This window comes from Vipera berus, assembly GCF_964194415.1.
Source record: "Vipera berus genome assembly, chromosome: W".
Lineage (NCBI taxonomy): Eukaryota > Metazoa > Chordata > Lepidosauria > Squamata > Viperidae > Vipera > Vipera berus.
Genome location: NC_138210.1, coordinates 68152479 through 68171901, shown reverse-complemented (window position 1 = coordinate 68171901; position 19423 = coordinate 68152479). Strand labels below are relative to the sequence as shown.

Below are 19423 nucleotides of genomic sequence, written 5' to 3'. Positions count from 1 at the left end.
ATCACCGGCCCCAGAGGGACTACAGCTCCCATCCTCCCTTGCCAGCACCGAAGCGCCCTTCTACCTGCACCAGGTAGATCCTGCACCAGGTAGATCCCCTCTGCAGAGAAACAGGAGCTACACCTTCCCATTCACCGAGGAGCCCGATGCTCTCCAAAGGGGCAAAAGCCACTGCTTCGGCCTCTCCAAAAGCCCGGGGCCTGGTAACTCAGGCCGACCGCGGGAGGGGATGGAGGAGGTGGGGTGGGAAGCCGGGCCGAGCCTGCAGCCCTCCATGCAGCCTCACCTGCGCTGCTGCGGCGGAGGGGCTCCAGGAGAGGAGCTCAGCGTGGCGGCGGTGGTGGCGGCGGCAGCGGCAGCGGCCGCCGCTCGGAGCCGGGGGAAAGGAAGCCGCGAAGGGGGCGGCGGCGGCGGCGGCGACAGCTCCTTCACCGCCGGGCGCTGTCGCCGCTTTCGCTGCTGCTGCTGCTGCCGCTGCTGCTCCTGCCGCAGCCTCCGCCCCCTGCCGCTGCCCAGCGCCGACTGACAAGCCCGCGCGCGGACTCGCCTCCTTTCTCTCTCTCTCGCTCTAGGCACGCCCCCTTTCCCACTGTCCGCGCCCCTTTCCTCCCTCTCGGGGCCAATCATCGTTTCCGTTGCGTAGCCAGCTCCGCCCACTCTCGTTTACCGGGGCGGGTTGGGGGGCGGGGTTTGCTCAGCTTCAGCGCGCAGACGCCGGTTTAAAGCGTAAGGTGGCGGTGGGGGGGGGGGGCGGGGTTGAACCATTCGCGCAGTGGGGTGGAGCCGCGCGCTCCGACTCTCCTCCTTGTCCTTAGGGAGCCCTGAGGAACAGAGAGAGAGAGAGAGAGAGAGAGAGAGAGAGAGAGAGAGAGAAGCCTTCACTTCCGGTGTTGTTTGTAAAGGCCGCCATGTGCGGGGCGACAGCGTGGCTGGAAAAAGGGGGAAGGTAACGCGTCGCTCAGGACTGAGCTGGCAAAGACAAGAAATCAGAAGATCATCATAATAGAGGGGAAGATAAGAAATGCCATGTTTTAAAGCAGGGGTCTTCAAACTTGGCCCTTTTATGACTTGTGGACTTCAACTCCCAGAATTCCTCAGCCAGGCATGCTGGCTGAGGGAATTCTGGGAGTTGAAGTCCATGAGTCATAAAAGGGCCGAGTTTGAAGACCCCTGTTTTAAAGGGATACCGTTGATATCTCCCAGCATGCCTGTCGGTTTCCAACCCAGGTCTAGTAACGTGCAAATGGAGAACCGGAAGTAAAAATGTTTACTTGTGCGCTTTCACTAGCTTAGGATGAGATCCTTCTGCAGAAAAAGGCACAATTTGAATAATCTTTGGAAGAGGGGACATTTTCAACTAATTTATTCTACAGGGTTTCCATCAATAAGGCTGTCACTCTCTGAAAGAATAGAATAGAATAGAATAGAATAGAATAGAATAGAATAGAATAGAATAGAATAGAATAGAATAGAATAGAATAATTTCTTTCCCCTTTCACCAACAATCAGCCAAATGTTCAGACTGATTTCAGGTCTCTGATTTTGGGGATCAGCTCAAAGTTGACTACTTACAGTGAAGATGAAAGAGGATCTTTATTGCCTGGTCAATAGGAGATCAGTTGCTGACCCCTCTGACCATGTTGAGCCACAGCAACCACAAAAGCTTTCTCAATCAGAATAACACAATGACAAGAGTTGGAAGGGACCTTGGAGGTCTTCTAGTCCAACCCCCTGCTCAGGCAGGAAAGTGAGGAAACCCTATACCATTTCCAGGGCTTTTTTTCCTCATAGAATGCTCAGAACGGAGTTCCGGCACCTTTTTCGGATGGAACCTTGTAGGGTAGGCAAAGGGGGTTGTATGACATGTGCGAGTTCTGGCACCTTTTTCTTTTACAAAAAAAGCACTGACCATTTCAGACAAATTGTTGTCCAATCTCTTCTTTATAACTTCCAGTGTTGGAGCGTTCACAACATAACAACAATAGAGTTGGAAGGGACGCCCTGCTCAGGCAGGAAACCCTATACATTTCAGATAAATGATTGTCCAGTCTCAAAACAACCTCCAGTGTTGGAGCATTTACAACTTCTGGAGGCAGGTTGTTCCACTGATTAATTGTTCTAATTGTCAGGAAATTTCTCCTTAGCTCTAGGCTGCTTCTCACTTTGATTGGTTTCCACCCTTTGCTTCTTGTCCTGCTTTCAGGTGCTTTGGAGAATAGCTTGACTCCCTCTTCTTTGGGGCAAACCCTGAGATAGTGGAACACTGCTGTCTTGTCACCCCTCGTCCTTCTCATCATTAAATATTTGGAGCCAAATTGTTCCACTGATTAATTAGGAAGGAAATGTACCTGTGATTTATGGGAAGAGATTTGTGGTGAAAAAGTTTGTGTATTAAGGGGCACATGACATGGATTTTTGCAACTTAACATAGTTACTTTGTATTTTAATTTGACTTATTTTTCTCTCTTTTGAAATTATGTTCAAGTTCATTACAGACTGGAATGTACAAAAACTGTCGCTGTACATTCCTACACTGAAAAGATAAACTACAGAAGGATCTCCTGATAAGGAAATGTTTCTTAGTGTCAACTGGCATCTGGTTATCTAACTTCAAACAGGCTTTGTAGTTGATTTACTATGCAAGGAGGTGTTACACTTATCTTGTCCAAGCAACTTTTCTCATTCATTTTTCTTTGTTGTGTTAGCTATATAAAAAAAAAGTCAGATGGGTCTCAAGGCTCTCCCTTTTCATCAGGAGATCCCACTTTATAAGGATACCCTATTTAATAAACTGCTTTTAAATGATCTTCCAACTAGGTTGCTTATTGGGAAGGTAAACCGAGGCAAAACCGAAGGCCAGATTTGGCTATCACTATGAATGGGATCATAGATCATGCTAGGTAAAGGTTCCCCCGCATATGTGTGCTAGTCGTTTCCTACTCTAGGGGCCGGTGCTCATCTCCGTTTCAAAGCCAAAGAGCCAGCGCTTTTCCGAGGACGTCTCTGTGGTCATGTGGCCGGCATGACTAGACGCCAAAGGCGCACAGAACGCTGTTACCTTCCCACCGTAGTGGTCCCTATTTTTCTACTTGCATTTTTACGTGCTTTCGAACTGCTAGCTTGGCAGAAGCTGGGACGAGTAACAGGCGCTCAATCTGTTACACGGCACTTGGAATTCGACCCGCCAAATTGCCGACCTTCTGATTGACAAGCTCAGCGTCCTAACCCACTGAGCCACCGCGTCCCTTAGATCGTGCTAAGCTTGTGCCAATTCATTTATAGTGGTTTATGCAAACCCTGCTAATTGTGGTTTGTAAGAAGATGGTTTCTCACTCAACCAACTTCTCTCTTCAAATACATGACCCCAATTGGAGCCTTCATAAAAAACAAGCATATACATGAAGCCCAGTTTTCAAAAACTATGCCTTCTCTTTTATTTATTGTCTGGAAAGACCGAACAAGTTTTCTGCTGAGGAATAACTATTTATTTATAAGGTCATCTTTATCCAAATGGAAGACCACACTGAACTTATAATGGCCCCAAAAGAAAAATGAAGTAAAACAAGAAGAAGAAAAAAAAGCCTGAATCCAGTACTTTAGGAGGAGGGCAATCTTCAATCTTCCCCCAATGTCCTCAAATTGTACTGCTTAAATTCAGAGGAATGATGATGTCATTATGGTCTACGGCAGTGTTTCTCAACCTCGGGAAGGATGAGATTTGTAGACTTCCACTCCCAGAATCCCCATGGCTGGCTGGGGAATTGTGGGAGTTTGAAGTCCACACATCTTAAAGTGGCAGAGGTTGAGAAAACACCGGTTTAAGTCAAGGACTAATAGATCAGGGTGGCTTTACTTTTATTTTATTCCCCCCCCCCCACATTTTATTAAGTACAAAAGTTTAAAAACATTGAAGGTAGTGTATCATCTTTGACATACATCTTTGTCTGATCATTCCATATTGGTAACATTGCATGTGGTACATAAGAAAGTAACTACAGTATTACATGTTTATATACAACTATACATTCCCAAGAGGGACGCGGTGGCTCAGTGGGCTAGGACGCTGAGCTTGTCGATCAGAAGATCGGCAGTTTGGCGGGTTGAATCCCGAGTGTCGCATAGCAGAGTGAGCGCCTGTTACTCGTCCCAGCTTCTGCCAACCTAGCAGTTCGAAAGCACGTCAAAATGCAAGTAGAAAAATAGGGACCACTACGGTGGGAAGGTAACAGCGTTCTGTGTGCCTTTGGCGTCCAGTCATGCCGGCCACATGACCACGGAGACGTCCTCGGACAAGCGCTGGCTCTTTGGCTTTGAAACGGAGATGAGCACCAGCCCCTAGAGTCGGAAACGACTAGCACGCATGTGCGGGGGAACCTTTACCTTTAGTATACATTCCCAGTTAACCTTTTCCTACGTATATCCATTCTATCAACTTCCTTCTTTTTCCCCTCCATTTGTAAAATTTATTCCATACTATGCAATATTCTGTTTCATCCTGATCTTTTAGTTCTTTTGTCATTTTGTCCAGTTCTGCACAATACAAGATTTTCCTTATTAGTGCATCTCCACTAGGAGCCTCAGCTACTTTCCAGTTTTGAGCAAACAAAATTCTTGCTGCTGTTATGACATGTATGATTACTTTTATTGTTGTTTATTAGATAAGGCAGTATTAAAATCACTCCGAACTGCTGGCTTCCTGTTCTGAGCCATACAGCATCACCAGGCACGATGCACTAGTGAGACAATTGAGAAAAATTATGAACAACTCACTCCTACTGCTGCATGCTGAGCTTCCACATTTATCATATAACTATAAATATATAAACATATAAAGAACAGTTGCTGGAATTGGGTATCTCTAGTTTAATAAAAAGAACTAGGGGTGAGATGATAGCAGTGTTCCAATATCTGAGGGGTTGCCACAAAGAAAAGGGAGTCAACCTATTCTCCAAAGCACCTGAGGGCAGGACAAGAAGCAACGGATGGAAACTAACCAAAGAGAGAAGCAACCTAGAACTAAGGAGAAATTTCCTGACAGTTAGAACAATCAGTCAGTGGAACAACCTGCCTCCAGAAGTTGTGAATGCTCCAACACTGGAGGTTTTTAAGAAGAAACCGGACAACCATTTGTTTGAAATGGTATAGGGTTTCCAGCCTGAGCAGGGGGTTGGACTAGAAGACCTCCAAAGTCCCTTCCAACTGTTCTGTTCTCAGCTGGAAGACTCAAATCCAGAAAGCCTTCATTGGCATTTGCACAACATCTGCCCAACAACTGTAACATCGATTCCGATTGGAAAGCCAAATGGGTCACTGAACGCCCAGACATAGGAAGACACCTAAAGGACTCCATAAAAAAAAAGGAGCAAGGCTTTGAACTACCACGACAGCAATGGATAATCCTGAACAGGATTCACACCTCACATGGCCGGGACTCTGTATAAATGTGGCCTAGTGTGCTCCCCTTAGGGTGATTGTGGGGTCCCACGTCAAACTCTAGATCAGAGGTCCCCAACCCTTTGGGTACCAGAGACTGGTTCCGTGGAGAGAGGTTTTTCCACGGACCAGAGGGTGCATACTTTTGTGTGCTGCCTGCATCCCGTGGATGGGGCTTTGCTTGTTTGTGCGGACCGGTTGCTGGCATGCCGCAGCCCAGTACTGGTCCACGGACCAGGGGTTGGGGACCCCTGCTCTAGATCACATTGTGACTGGCAGCAAGCTGTGGGCATATACCGGTCTAAGATCTGTGTTTTTTCCAAATAAACAATGCTGCGCTTCAATGGTTAAATGGCCCAGACATTGGTCTTTGAACATACATCTTTTTAAAATTTATACTTCATTATGTCTTGCTATTCTAGGGGAAATCTTAATGTACAGGTAGTCCCCGACTTATGACTATAACCGAGCCCAGAAGTTTTGTTGCTAGGTGAGACAATTCTTAAGTGAGTGTTGCCCCATTTTCTTGCCACATGTGTTAGGTGAATCCCTGCAGTTATTAAGTTAGAGACATGGCGGTGAAGTGAATCTGGCTCCCCCACGGACTTTGCTTGTGAGAAAAGGTGAACCCAGGGCCCCATAATCCTGCAACCCTCATAAATTGGTTTGTGCTTAAATTGTAAGCCGCCCTGAGTCTTCGGAGAAGGGCGGGATATAAATGGGATTAAAATAAAATAAAAATAAAATAAATATGAACCAATTGGCCAGCACCCAAATTTTGATCACGTGACCAGGGGGAAAGCTGCAATGGTCGTAAGTGTGAAAAACGGTCGTAAGTCACTTCTTTCAGTGACGTTGTGGCCTTGAATGGTCAGTAAATGAACTGTTGTAAGTCGAAAACTACCTGTATATTTGCTAGTTCATGCAAGGTATGCTATACGCTGAATAAATAAGGGAAGGCAGCGCCATCTAGGGGACAGGTATCCATGTTGCAACTGTAGCCAGAAGAAGCTAGGAAAAGCCCATATTTTTAAAAAAACAAAAACTGCATTTAAGGGGGCCTTCTTAGATCCATTTTACATGGGGAGAGAGCCACAGTGTGGTCAAACTTAGAATTGTTTAACTGGGTGAGGCAATGAATGAGAAGCTAGGAATTTTCAGTGGGAAAAATCAAACCCCTGTAAGAATAATCAACCGCATATTAGGAAGCTGTATAAGAAGAATCTTTTTCCCCTAAATGTTTTTCCCCCCCTGTATATTAAAAGGGGGGGAAACAGCTCCAATTTACTCACCATGCCAAGGGGTGCTGCCTGTTTTATATTTCTTCATTTTTTTAATAGTTTACTCAAAAGATTAAAATGCAAAATCCAAATAAAAATAATTAACAAAGACAAAACTAGACAAGAACACTAAAAATTAAAATCTGAATTTAAAAGGATACGAAAAACACACATATTATCGCAACAGTAACAGCTTCCGTCCTTGCAAAGCAAATCCAAAATTTATAAGCTTATACATCTATTTACAACTCAAATTTCCTTTATACACTGTACGTAACGTAAGGACAGGGGCACTGCCAGTTCTGATCATGAAGAGAGAACACTAAGCCACTTGGATTAATTCATCCTTATAGTCAAATGGAGCATAGAATAAATTAATTCAGAGTTCTCCCTTGAGCCACAAATGACCAGGCTCAAGTGATCATATTTTGGACCATATGAAGGCCAGCTCCTTTGGGGAAAACAATCCATAATATTGGGAAAAGTGCAAGGAAAGAAGACATTAGTATCTAGGTGGATGGACTTGGTTATAGTAGCAATGGGTTCATTTTCTGAAGATCTGAAGGACCAATTTGGGAATAGATCATTCTGGAGAAAAATCTGTCTTTCTGGCTGCTAAGAGTCAACCCTGATTTGAGGCACATAATCCATAAATTGATCAATTAGAATCTGCAGGAGGGATGTTAAGAGCGATTTGAAACCCAAGTTCCTTGAGGAAAGATATGACCTTACGTGGCAGGGAAACCAGAGTGAAATGGAACGACGGTATTGAAAGCTGACTCATTGCATTAAGTGACTTTTAACCATGGTTAGTTGAGCAAACCATGGTGGCGGTTCATATGTAATGCCAAGTCACAAATGACTGGTACAATGACTGGGTTCTTCTTTCTATCCTGCATAGAACAGCTGAGTGAATCCAGCTGTTGCGGTTGGTTATGGTTTGGCACGTTATTCAAACACAGCCACTTCTGGAGAATTGATGATGATTAAGCAAGCAATGGTTTTAGCATGATTACAGAATATCAGTTTTGAAGCGTAGGAGGTTAAGCTTTGCCACCAGATTCTACCCTTCAATTTGAATTTCTCTTACCAGACTGGGCGCCTGTTCTTGCATGCTAAACTATGATTATTTGAAAAAAAATGGTTTGCTGTATTAACCCATTTCCTAGCTTGATATCACATCCAAACTCTGCAAGAAAACTCAATGTGTTGTATAGACTCAACGGTTCATTACAACACAGAAATCGACTTTGAAGCATCTATTTACAATGGTGTTTTGGTTTCAGAAATACAAAATTCAAATACTTTTTTGATCGTTACCAATTATGCGAGTAATCCTGATAATCCCCAAATTTCCATGGCGAAGCAAGACAGTTGTTAAGTAAGTTGGCCTTCGTTTTATGAACTTTTTTTGCCACAGTTGTTAAATGAATCGTGTGGTTCTTAAGCAAATTGAATTTGAATTTGAATTTATTAAATTTATATGCCGCCCTTCTCCCTAAGGACTCAGGGCGGCTCACAACAATAAAAAGTTAAAAACATAAAATACAAAATTTAAAAAAGAATTAAACAATGAAGTAAATACATAACAATAGACCCAGTAAAACCAAATTTAAAACTACAGACAGTCCAGGCCCGATTGTTGGAACATCCATGTCTTCAGGTCACGGCGGAAGGACCGAAGGTCAGGGGCCGTCCGCAGCTCCGGAGGCAGTTCGTTCCAGAGGGTTGGCGCGCCCACAGAGAAGGCTCTCCCCCTGGGGGTCGCCAGCCGGCATTGCTTAGCTGACGGCACCCTGAGGAGGCCGACTCTGTGGGAGCGAACCGGGCGATGGGAGGTTGATAATGGCAGCAGGTGGTCTCGCAAGTACCCCGGGCCTAAGCCATGTAGGGCTTTAAAAGTGATTACCAGCACCTTGAATCGCACCCGGAGGACAACCGGAAGCCAGTGCAGCTCGCGCAGGAGTGGTATAACATGGGAGTATCGAGAAACTCCCATAAGCACCCGCGCGGCCGCATTTTGCACCAGCTGAAGCCTCCGGGTGCACTTCTAGGGCAGCCCCATGTAGAGAGCGTTGCAGTAATCCAGGCGAGAAGTGACAAGGGCGTGGGTGACCGTGCATAGGGCATCTCGGTCCCAAAAGGGGCACAACTCTGGCTTGCCCCATTTATTTTGCTTGTCAGAAGCCAGCTGGGAAGATTACAAACGGTGATCACATGACCCCAGGACAGTGCAACCGTCATAAGTACACGCCAGTTGCCAAGGGCCCAAATTTTGATCACGTGACCATGAGGATCCTGCAATAGTCCTGTGAAAACTGGTCATAACTTACTATTTCCAGTGCCACTGTGACTTTGAACGGTCACGAAACAAACAATTGTAAGTTGAGGACTACCGGTATTCTTGGGGGGAGAGAAAGGTGGTCCTGAAATGCAGGCCTTCCTGCACAGTTTTCTAGATCTTTCACTGTCAGCCTCTTTTTAGGCGGGGAGACAACTTCACTCGGCCTTCGGGCCAAAGGAAGTTGAGATTTGATAAGCTCAAAATGGAATCCGTTCAGGCCTCCTTCAGTCTCGTGAGGAATTTGGTCACCCCGCAAACCTTGTAATTAAACTCCCCGGCTGAAGAGAGCAGCTGCCTGATTGCAGTGGATTATAATTCATCAGAACTTGGAAACTCTGCCAGAGGTGAGGTAATAAGGCTGGATTTGTCAAAGGTTTCAACACTAACGTGTGGATCCCTAGGTGGTTTTCCTGCAATAGTCACTCTTCCATCAAGCTTGGCCTCCAGCTACATCAGGGGTCTTCAAACTCGGCCCTTTTATGACTCGTGGACTTCAACTCCCAGCATTCCTCAGCCAGCATGCCTGGCTGAGGAATGCTGGGAGTTGAAGTCCACGAGTCATAAAAGGGCCGAGTTTGAAGACCCCTGAGCTACATGGACAATGTAATGGTATGTGAGAAAGATCTTGGAAAACAGGGACCAGAGACCCTGTTTAGGGAATGGTGAGATAAGGAACAGCATAGCTTATAGCTGCATAATGGGTGGAGAAAGCAGCTCAGAATGGGACCTTGGAGGTCTTCTAGATCTATCCCACCTCCCTGCTTGAGCAGGAAACCTATACCATTTCAGGCAAATGGTTGTCCAATCCCTTCGTAAAAACCTCCATGGATGGAGCACCCCCAACTTCTGGGGGAAAAAGCCATTCCACTGACAACTTGTTCTCATTGTCAGGAAATTTCTCCTTAGTTCTAGATTGGTTCATCCTTGATTAGTTTCCATCCGTTGCTTCTTGTCCTGCCTTCAGGGGCTTTGGAGAATCGCTTGACTCCCTCTTCTTTGGGGCAGCCCCTGAGATATTGGAACACCGCTATCGTGTCCCCCCTCATCCTTCTCTTCATTAAACTAAAGGTAAAGGTAAAGGTTCCCCCGCACACGCATGCTAGTCATTTCCGACTCTAGGGGCCGGTGCTCATCTCCGTTTCAAAGCCGAAGAGCCAGCGCTTGTCCGAGGACGTCTCCGTGGTCATGTGGCCGGCATGACTAGACGCCAAAGGCGCACAGAACGCTGTTACCTTCCCACCGGAGTGGTCCCTATTTTTCTACTTGCATTTTTACGTGCTTTCGAACTGCTAGGTACTTGGATGTTGCCATATCCTAAAAGTGGTACAGTGGGTGAAAAGGTTGAAAAGCCCTGCTCTATCCTATCAGATCCAATCTTTCCATCCGCACCATTCAGTCACAAGCGATAAAGCTTTTTGGATCAGAAGCCAAACATCTTCTTCTTCCTCAAGGAAAAAAAGAGTCCAGTTGCCTTTTGAAGAAAAAAACCTCTTTGAGACAGCGAGACTCCTGATTTTGCAAGGAAAGATGCAATATTTATATTCTAGATTAACTTTCAGCTTGTGGTTTGCAGACGAAGGATGGCGTATATATACAGAAAGTTCTCAGCTTAGTTCGTTTAGTGTCCATTCAAAGTTACAATGGCAGTAAAAAAAGTGACTTATGACCGTTTTTCACACTTACGACCATTGCAGCATCCCCTTGGTCACGTGATCGAAATTCAGATGTTTGGCATACTTATGACGGTTGCAGTGTCCCGGGGTCACGTGATCCTCTTTTGCGACCTTCTGACCAGCTAAGTCAGTAAGGAAGCCACGTTCACGTGACGACCATGTTGCTAACGTTAACAACTGAAATGATTCACTGAACAACTGTGGCCAAGAAAGGTCGTAAAATGGGGCAAGACTCACTTAACAACTGTCTCATTTAGCAACGGAAATTTGGGACTCAGTTGTGTCGAGGACCGCCTGCACTGACTCCAAGACATCATCAAAGTGCTTGGCCTCCATCCCTTAAGTGCAATCTTTAATACTTTGCTGGCACTGTTATTACTGTTGCGCAATCATCTCTGAGAGTTTTGCCATTGTTGCAGCTGGCAGTCAGTGGCTGAGGACAAAGGAATGACTACCGAGTCATGTCTCAGCACCTGAGAGGCTCTTTACGTCAACGCTCACAGCCTGGTTGGTGAGTTCCTTCTCCTTCCATGATAGATGCCTTCAACCTCATCATCTCCTGCCCTGGAGCAAGGGAACCGAGATGACATCTTGGGAACAGGCTCTAGCCTGCCCCGTGTGTGGTGACTCATCCCTCTACACTCGGAAGGACGTACAAATAGGAGATGCCTACCAGGTTGGAAGGCATTGCCTTTGCAGCTTCCTTGCTAGAGCAGTTTTCCTGTGGGATACAAGGACACAAACAACAAGGATTTGCCAGAAGGATAGCATCACTCTCGCAGAGATTCCACCCAGCCCATCAAGAGTAGCCTTCTTAATGCCAGCTGAAGATCTTCAGATGAGCACCAGCTCAGAAAAAGCATGGCCAGTTTGCAGAGGACATTTCGTCTACTTAAAAGCAGATGATTTGGCCCATCGGCCTGCCAATCAAACCAGGGAGCCCTTGACAATGGCTCAACTAAAGGATATGCAAGTTTTCGACTCCTTCCAGCTAAGCCCAAGGAAAGAAGGTGACCCTGAGGTGGTCTCGGACTACTTAGAAGGTCGTTGCAGGCCCCGTAACAGCGAAGCATACGAACGCTTCCTCTTCCGTACCCGTTTCCAGGAGCTTCGTGAGCCATTCGAAGATTTTGTGGCCGACTTGCAGTACAAGAGTCATTTCTGTAACTTTGGAGACCAACGTGTGTCTATGGTGAGGGATCAGGTCATCATGGGCTGCCGAGACTATCTAGTCAGGCAACAGTTGCTTCATCGTGATCATCTGGGTCTTGAGGAAGCTCTGCAGATTTGCCGTTGGGCAGAGGAGAAGCAACCTCAGCCTACTGAGGATTCCTGTAGACATCCCAAAATGAGTTCAGATGAGGAGAAGGCTTTATTCCAGAAGGGGCATGCCAAAGAGAAGAAGCACCAGACCTCACGAAGGAAAGCACGGTGTGTCCGGAAGATGGGCAAGATGCTAAACCATTGGCCTCAAGAAGTTGACAACCGCCCTAGGAAGGAGTCCTTCAAAACATACGTTTGAGCCAGACGACTAGTTTGAAGGAATGCAGTATTGAATAAATGGAGCATTGAGTGAAACACTGAAGCCGTGCTAGATGGTTAGTTCATTCTTCCGCCATGTAGACCTGGACCACTGAACCTTCTCTGAGCATCTATGTTGTATGATGGAGGTTGTGAAGGCAATAGGTGGAAGGGAGATGGTCTTCCTTAGGTCCCCGGAAAAAGCACCTGTTGTGTCGTTTGTAAAATGGAGGCTAAGGTCCTATGCAAAGTTGGGTAAGTCACTCAACCCTGATTCCCCATCTAACAACCGCAAATAAACCTCTACTAAGTAAATTGACTTCAAATGTCACGTGCCGGAATTCCAGCAGAAAGCTAAGCCTAGAAGATTATAGGGAGACACCCTCTAAAGTTGCCCAGTTATTTGATTCAGTTGACTTAAACTGGGACTCTTCCGATTCTTGAATTCTACTGGCATACATCTAAAAAGACCAAGTGCAACTTTCAAATTGGGAAAATTAGCTTATGAATGACTAAGCCTTATGTTCATTTCATCAGAGGGAAGAGAGAGTGACTTTTAAAAGACAATTAAATTACTTGAAACAGTTTAGTTTTGTTGGGGGTAAAGATCTGAGAAACTAAGCCGTAAAGATTCCCTTTTTCCCAATTCTTAGAGATATTAAAAGCTGTCGAGAACTATGTGTCAACTTTCTGTTTTATATTGTTAAATTATGCAGAAGTGTTTGTGGCTACAAACCTACTGATGTCTACACATTTATCTACCAAGTTATTTATTATCCCAAATAAAAATTTGACTTTATTACTAGCATGGTTTGGTGCTTGGGTCTTTTAATTATTTTAGATTGCTATCCTCTACACATACAAATACCCAGAGGAAAATAATGAAAACTCCATTGAATGTGCTTGGATATAACTTTTGAAAAAGTTAATTAGGGTAAGATGGTTTTCTGTATCTATTTCTGCCTGCTAATTTTCTGAACCCGCCTCTCACAAAAGCCTCTTTAAAAGGGTTAGAGACCCCACCTGAACAGTACAAGATGGGGTAAGTATAATTTCTAAGCTGGCTCAGGAATTCTGGGAATTGAAGTCCACGAGTCATAAAAGAGCCAACGTTGCCTACCCCTGCCATACCCTATCGACAATTATCAGAACTTAAACTTGGAGAATATTCAACAATGGCAAAATGAACAGAAGGTGAACCCAGTGTAAGCAAGAACGGTTTGCGTATATAGTTTATATTCACAACAAGGCATTATATTTAGAGTATAGTTTTGAAGGGGAAAAGTAAATTGATTAAAGTGAAATCAGAAATACACAAAGCGAGTGTAAATGTTTGGAAATATTGTATATCAGTTAAGTACAATAAAGGGGAAATTAAATTACGGTGACCTGCTTCACAAATGTCATGAGTTATGTGACTGAAATTGCAAGCTAAGTTATGATCATAAGTATGCTTAGCGATTGTAGAACATTAACTCACTCTTCAGAGAAGGAATAATGTACAGGTAGTCCTTGACTTACAACCGTTCGTTTCGTGACCGTTTGAAGTTACAACGGCACTGAAAAAAGTGTCTTATGACTATTTTTCACCCTTATGACTGTCACAACATCCCTGTGGTCACGTGGTCAAAATTTGGGCGCTTGGCAACCAGTTCATATTTATGACAGGCAGTTTCCCGAGGTCATGTGATCACCTTTTGCGACCTTTTGACTAGCAAAGTCAATGTGGGAAGCCAGATTCGCTTAATGACGGCATCACTCACTTAATAATGGCACTGATTCGCTTGACAACTGTGGCAAAAAAAGTCGTAAAATGAGGCACACTTAAAAACTGCCTCATTTAGCCATGGAAATTTTGGGGTCAGTTGTGGTCATAAGCTGAGGATGGGTTGGGAAAGGTAAGCAAAATGGCATGTTCTGGATACGGACATTGTAGTCTGGTTCAGTGAACAGAAAGGATTCACACTGCAAGAATGAAAGCAATGTGATCTTAGCTTCCTGCTTTCCCGGCCACAACTTCTTGCATCAAACTGTTCACATCCCATCCAGAAGTCCTTCCTTTTTTCCGCAGGTGGCTGTGGATTCTGGGCATCCCTCTCTCCCATTTCACTTTTGGAGAAGTGCCCAGGCATGTTGTTGAACTGAGCTGGAGAAGTTACAAGAACAGCCTCCATCCAGATTCTTGGGAAACATTGCCTGCAGGACATCTATGCATGGGAACCTAGAGACATGCCTTCGCCACCGCCTGAGCATGAAAAGACTTTGCCTGGAGCATCAGGGAAAAATAAGAAGTATGTTAATACTTCTGTGTTGAGTCTGCAGGATATGCTCAAGCGTGTGCCTTCAAAATGGTATCTGGTCTGGAGAAGCCGGACAGGCATCAAAGCTGGGTTGACACGAAGGAGACTGACCCAATCATTAGCCACTTTCAACTCCTTGCGGCTCCTGTCTGCCAATTAATTCCCAGAGGACGGATGTTTCTGACTAAACTCCCATGGAAAAGAGAGAGAGACAAAAAAAGAACCCATGTTATAAGTAGTCCTCAACTTATGACCACACTTTTAGCCCAAAATTTCTGTTGCTAAGTGAGTTTTATGACCATTCTTGCCGCAGTTGTTAAGTGAATCACTACAGTTGATAAGTTAGTAACGTGGCTGTTAAGTGAAACTGTCTTCCCCATTAACATTGCTTGTCAGAAGGTCGCAAAAGGGGATCACTTGTCCCCGGACACTGCAACCGTCATAAATATGAACCAGTTGCCAAGTGTCCATAGGGATGCTGCAACGGTCGTAAGTGTGAAAAAATGTCCATTAAGTCAGTTTTTGCAGTGCTGTTGCAACTTTGGACAGTCACTAAATGAACTATTGTAAGTTGAGGACTTCCTGAATTTTGCTCAGCAGTAGAAAAACAGGGAAAAGAGAATTCAGCACCAGGGTTGACCTCTTTGTAGATTTACTACAAGTGTGGACATTTCTGAGATATTTCACACATGGATTAAATTAAAGAACTGGAATTTCCCATAAAGCCACAGCAATGGTGTTGGCACTTAACTATCAAAAATTATAGCTATAGGTTTGAGATGAAGATGGATTCACCCAAAAATTGTATTCAGGACATGTGGGATTCCCCAAAGAATTTGTTTAAAATGATGGACATCAGATTTTTTTTTAATGCAGAAGACATAAAAAATTTGAGGGGTCCCTGACTCACATTATATGCTCCTGTGATCATTTACTTTCGTTTAGAGTTAATATATTAATATATTAATTATATTAAGCTTAATTAATTATATTATTAATATAAAGGTAAAGGTAAAGGTTCCCCTGCACATGCGTGCTAGTTATTTCCGACTCTAGGGGCCGGTGTTCATCTCCGTTTCAAAGCCGAAGAGCCAGCACTTGTCCGAGGACGTCTCTGTGGTTGTGTGGCCGGCATGACTAGACGCCAAAGGCGGACAGAACGCTGTTACCTTCCCACTGTAGTGGTCCCTATTTTTCTACTTGCATTTTTACGTGCTTTCGAACTGCTAGGTTGGCAGAAGCTGGGACAAGTAACAGGCGCTCACTCTGTTACACGGCACTCGGGATTCGACCCGCCAAACTGCCGACCTTCCGATCGACAAGCTCAGCGTTAATTTAATACAATATTATATATTATATACTTAATAATATATAATTAATATTTGTTGTTGTTAGCTGCGAAGTCGTGTCCGACCCATCGCAACCCCATGGACAACGTTCCTCCAGGCCTTCCTGTCCTCTACCATCTTCTGGAATCCATTTAAGCTCATGCCTACTGCTTCAGTGACTCTGTCCAGCCACCTCATTCTCTGTCATCCCCTTCTTCTATTGCCCTCAATCTTTCCTAGCATTGGGCGCTTCTTCAGTGAGTCCTTCCTTCTCATTAGGTGGCCAAAGTATTTGAGTTTCAACTTCAGGATCTGGCCTTCTAAAGAGCAGTCAGGGTTGATCTCCTCTAGGACTGACTGGTTTGATCGCCTTGCAGTCCAAGGGACTCGCAGGAGTCTTCTCCAGCACCACAGTTCAAAGGCCTCAATTCTTTGGCGCTCAGCCTTTCTTATGGTCCAACTTTCACTACCATACATTGCAATAATTAATATTACTTGTATTAAATACTATATTAAGCTGAGGTAGGTCATCTCAGACTGTATACTAAATAGTATACAAACTTCTAACACAGGGAAAAAGGGAAGTGCCCCCTTTATACTTATGGCAACCAATCATAGCATAGATTACCTCATAAATGAATCAGCACTCTCTAACTAATCAATCACAACTTCCGGCTTATTGTACACTTTACTGTTCCAGCTACTAAATGTGTGTGTGTGTGTGTGTGTGTTTGTATATGTATATGTGTATGTGTACTGTATGTGTATGTCTATGTATGCATGTATACATATATACACACACATATATATATTTATACATATACATACACACACACATGCACACATCGCTGAACGCTGGGTACGGCACCCCCCTTTTTTAATGTGACAGAAGGGAGAGAGAATTCAACCCGATTTGAAGTGGTGCTATCAACTACTTTTAATTTTACTGCAATATCAAGAAAGCGAAAAGTAATGTTGTTTTTACCCTGAGTCTGCCAGGAAGCACGGGCTCAGCCATACCCACAAAACCCAAGTACAGGTAGTCCTCAACTTATGACCGTTCACATAGTGAGCATTTAAAGTTACGACAGACCCCCCCCAACCCAAAATGAGACTTACGATCTGGATTTGAAGTTCCAACCTCTGCTCCCCCCACCCCAGGATCATCTGACCCCTTTTTGAGTGCTCAGCCGCTAGTTTGCACTTGCAGCCATTTGCGACATCCCGACCATTGTAAATGACAGTTTACAATGTTTTTTTGCCAAAAAACAATATCTACTTTGGGTTTCCGGCAAAAACTGCCCCATGGGGAACATTCAGTTCACTTGACGATCGCAGCATTCGCTTAACAACCGCAAGAATAAAGGTCGTAAAAATCGGATGTGGTCACGTAGTGTTCTGCCTTACGACTGTCAGAACCTATGACTAAAACCAGGGGCTGAAATATGGTTGTAAGTTAATTCAGGGGTCTTCGACCTTGGCAACTTTAAGACTTGTGGACTTCAACTCCCAGCTGGTTGAGGAATTCTGGGAGTTCAAGTCCACAAGTCTTAAAATTGCCAAGGTCGAAGACCCCTGAATTAAGGACTCCCTGTATTACTCTTGAAAACTTGTTTATTAGTTCTAAAGTGAATACCAATCTTCAACAAAGTTAAGAGTGAAGGTAAAAAGTCTTAACGATTCGTCATCCGCGTCATTGCCAGACTTAGCTGACCCTGCCAGTTTTACTGGAAAAATCTCTGAGAAATCTGAGAAGAACACCTTAGAAAAACTGCTTCCTCAAAAAAAAAAAGTCTTCACAATCCAGAGGTTTTTCAAAGAAGAACTTAAACTGGCTGGCCTCTCCATGAGCAATTTTTATATAATATTTATATGACGATATTTTATTCATACGAATGTGCCATATTTTGGTACTAGAAACATACACACACAGATATCCAAGTGCAAAAATTCTAGTGAAATTTATTCCTCACATTTTTAAAAAACCTCTGTCTCCCTCATGGAGGGAGTGTACGAATAAAATATTAGAAACATAAAAAGTTAAAAAGAGAAAATAAAGTACAGGTCGTCCTCGACTTACAACGGTTCATTTACTGACCATTCAAAGTTGCAATGGCACTGAAAAAAGAGACTTTTGACCATTTCTTTTTACATGATCGTTACGGCATCCTCATAGTCAGCTGGTCAACATTTGGATGCTTGACTTCTGACTCACCTTAATGACGGTCGTGTCTCGGGGTCATGTGATCATCTTTTGTAACATTCTGACAGGCAAAGTCAGTTAATTGAAGCCAGGTTCAATTAACAAAGCACACTGCACTATGAAACTGTGTAATCTTAATGTTTTAATTATTTTTCACTTAAGACTTGTAAGCTGCCCAGAGTCATCTTATGGGGAAATGGGCGACATAGAATTTTAATAAATAAATAAGGTAGTCCTCGACTTACAACAGTTCGCTTAGTGACTGTTCGAAGTTACAATGGCACTGAAAAAAGAGCCCCCCAAGCCACAGCCGAGCAAGACACCTGCCTGCCCGCCCGGCGGCGCTCTTCCTCCTGTCCGAGGTTTTCATTGTTCTGAGCATTTCTGTTGAGGATTGGCAGCGGGGGTGGGGTTTAGGTTTAGGTTTAGGTTTAGGTTTTATTTAATTTGTATACCGCCCTTCTCCCTAGGGACTCAGGGCGGTTCACAGGGCATATATAAATAACAATACAAAAGTTAAAAAAGATTAAACCAATGCCCAGTTAAAAAACAATAATACAATACTAAGAACAACAATTTAAAACCCATATTCCCCCATCAGGCCAGACCAGCTAATTCAAATAAGTGGGTCTTCAGGCCGCGACGGAAGGTTCGGGTGGGGTGGGGTGTTTGGTTTTTATTCCCCCCCTCTGCTGGGTGGTTGCAGCAGGTTTTGGTCACTTCACATGACCCTGGGACACTGTGACTGTCATAAATATGAATCAGTTGCCAAGCATCTGAATGTAAATCACAAGACCCTGGAGATGCTGCAACATTCCAGCTGATCGCCGCTTCTTCTGGGCTCAGCAAAAGCACCAGGATCAGCGCCCAGCTCCAGCTGGAGCCGGGCGCTGATCCTGGCACCTCTGCTGAGCCCTGACAGCCCCGAAGAAGCGCTGATCCTGGCGCTTCTGCTGAGCCCTGACAGCCCTGCAGCTCCAGCCTCCCCTGCTACTTTTCTAGGATGGTCGCGTACCACCTGCCAGGTGCCAATGTACCACAGGTGGTACCCATACCACTGGTTGAAAAGCCCTGAACTAGGTAACATCATCAGTGCATTGATGATGATATTAACTAGTTGGGTAATGAAACCTCTGCAAAAAAACCCCCACCAACCTCAGAGACCACCAAGGATCCCTCAGTTCAACCTGAGCTATAAATATTCTCTTCTATTGAAATATTTTCTTTGTTCAGCTTCTTCTGATTATCCTGCTTAGTTCTCCTTCTGCAGGAATTAAATTCACAATTAATCATCCTGATCAGGTCAGGTTCTTCCCAAGAATTCTTATCTGGGAAATTCTC

General features: G+C 44.4%; 1 protein-coding gene across 3 annotated transcripts in view; it reads right to left on the bottom strand.

Moving 5' to 3' along the window:
* LOC308676017 (vigilin-like) overlaps window positions 1-510 on the bottom strand; it is a 98034-nt gene extending 97524 nt beyond the window's left edge. For all 3 annotated transcript variants that reach the window (XM_081341717.1, XM_081341716.1, XM_081341720.1), the window contains exon 1: window positions 287-510. The gene's annotated coding sequence lies outside the window, so the exon portion shown is untranslated. The remainder of the gene's footprint in view (window positions 1-286) is intronic.
* Window positions 511-19423: the final 18913 nt, after the last annotated feature.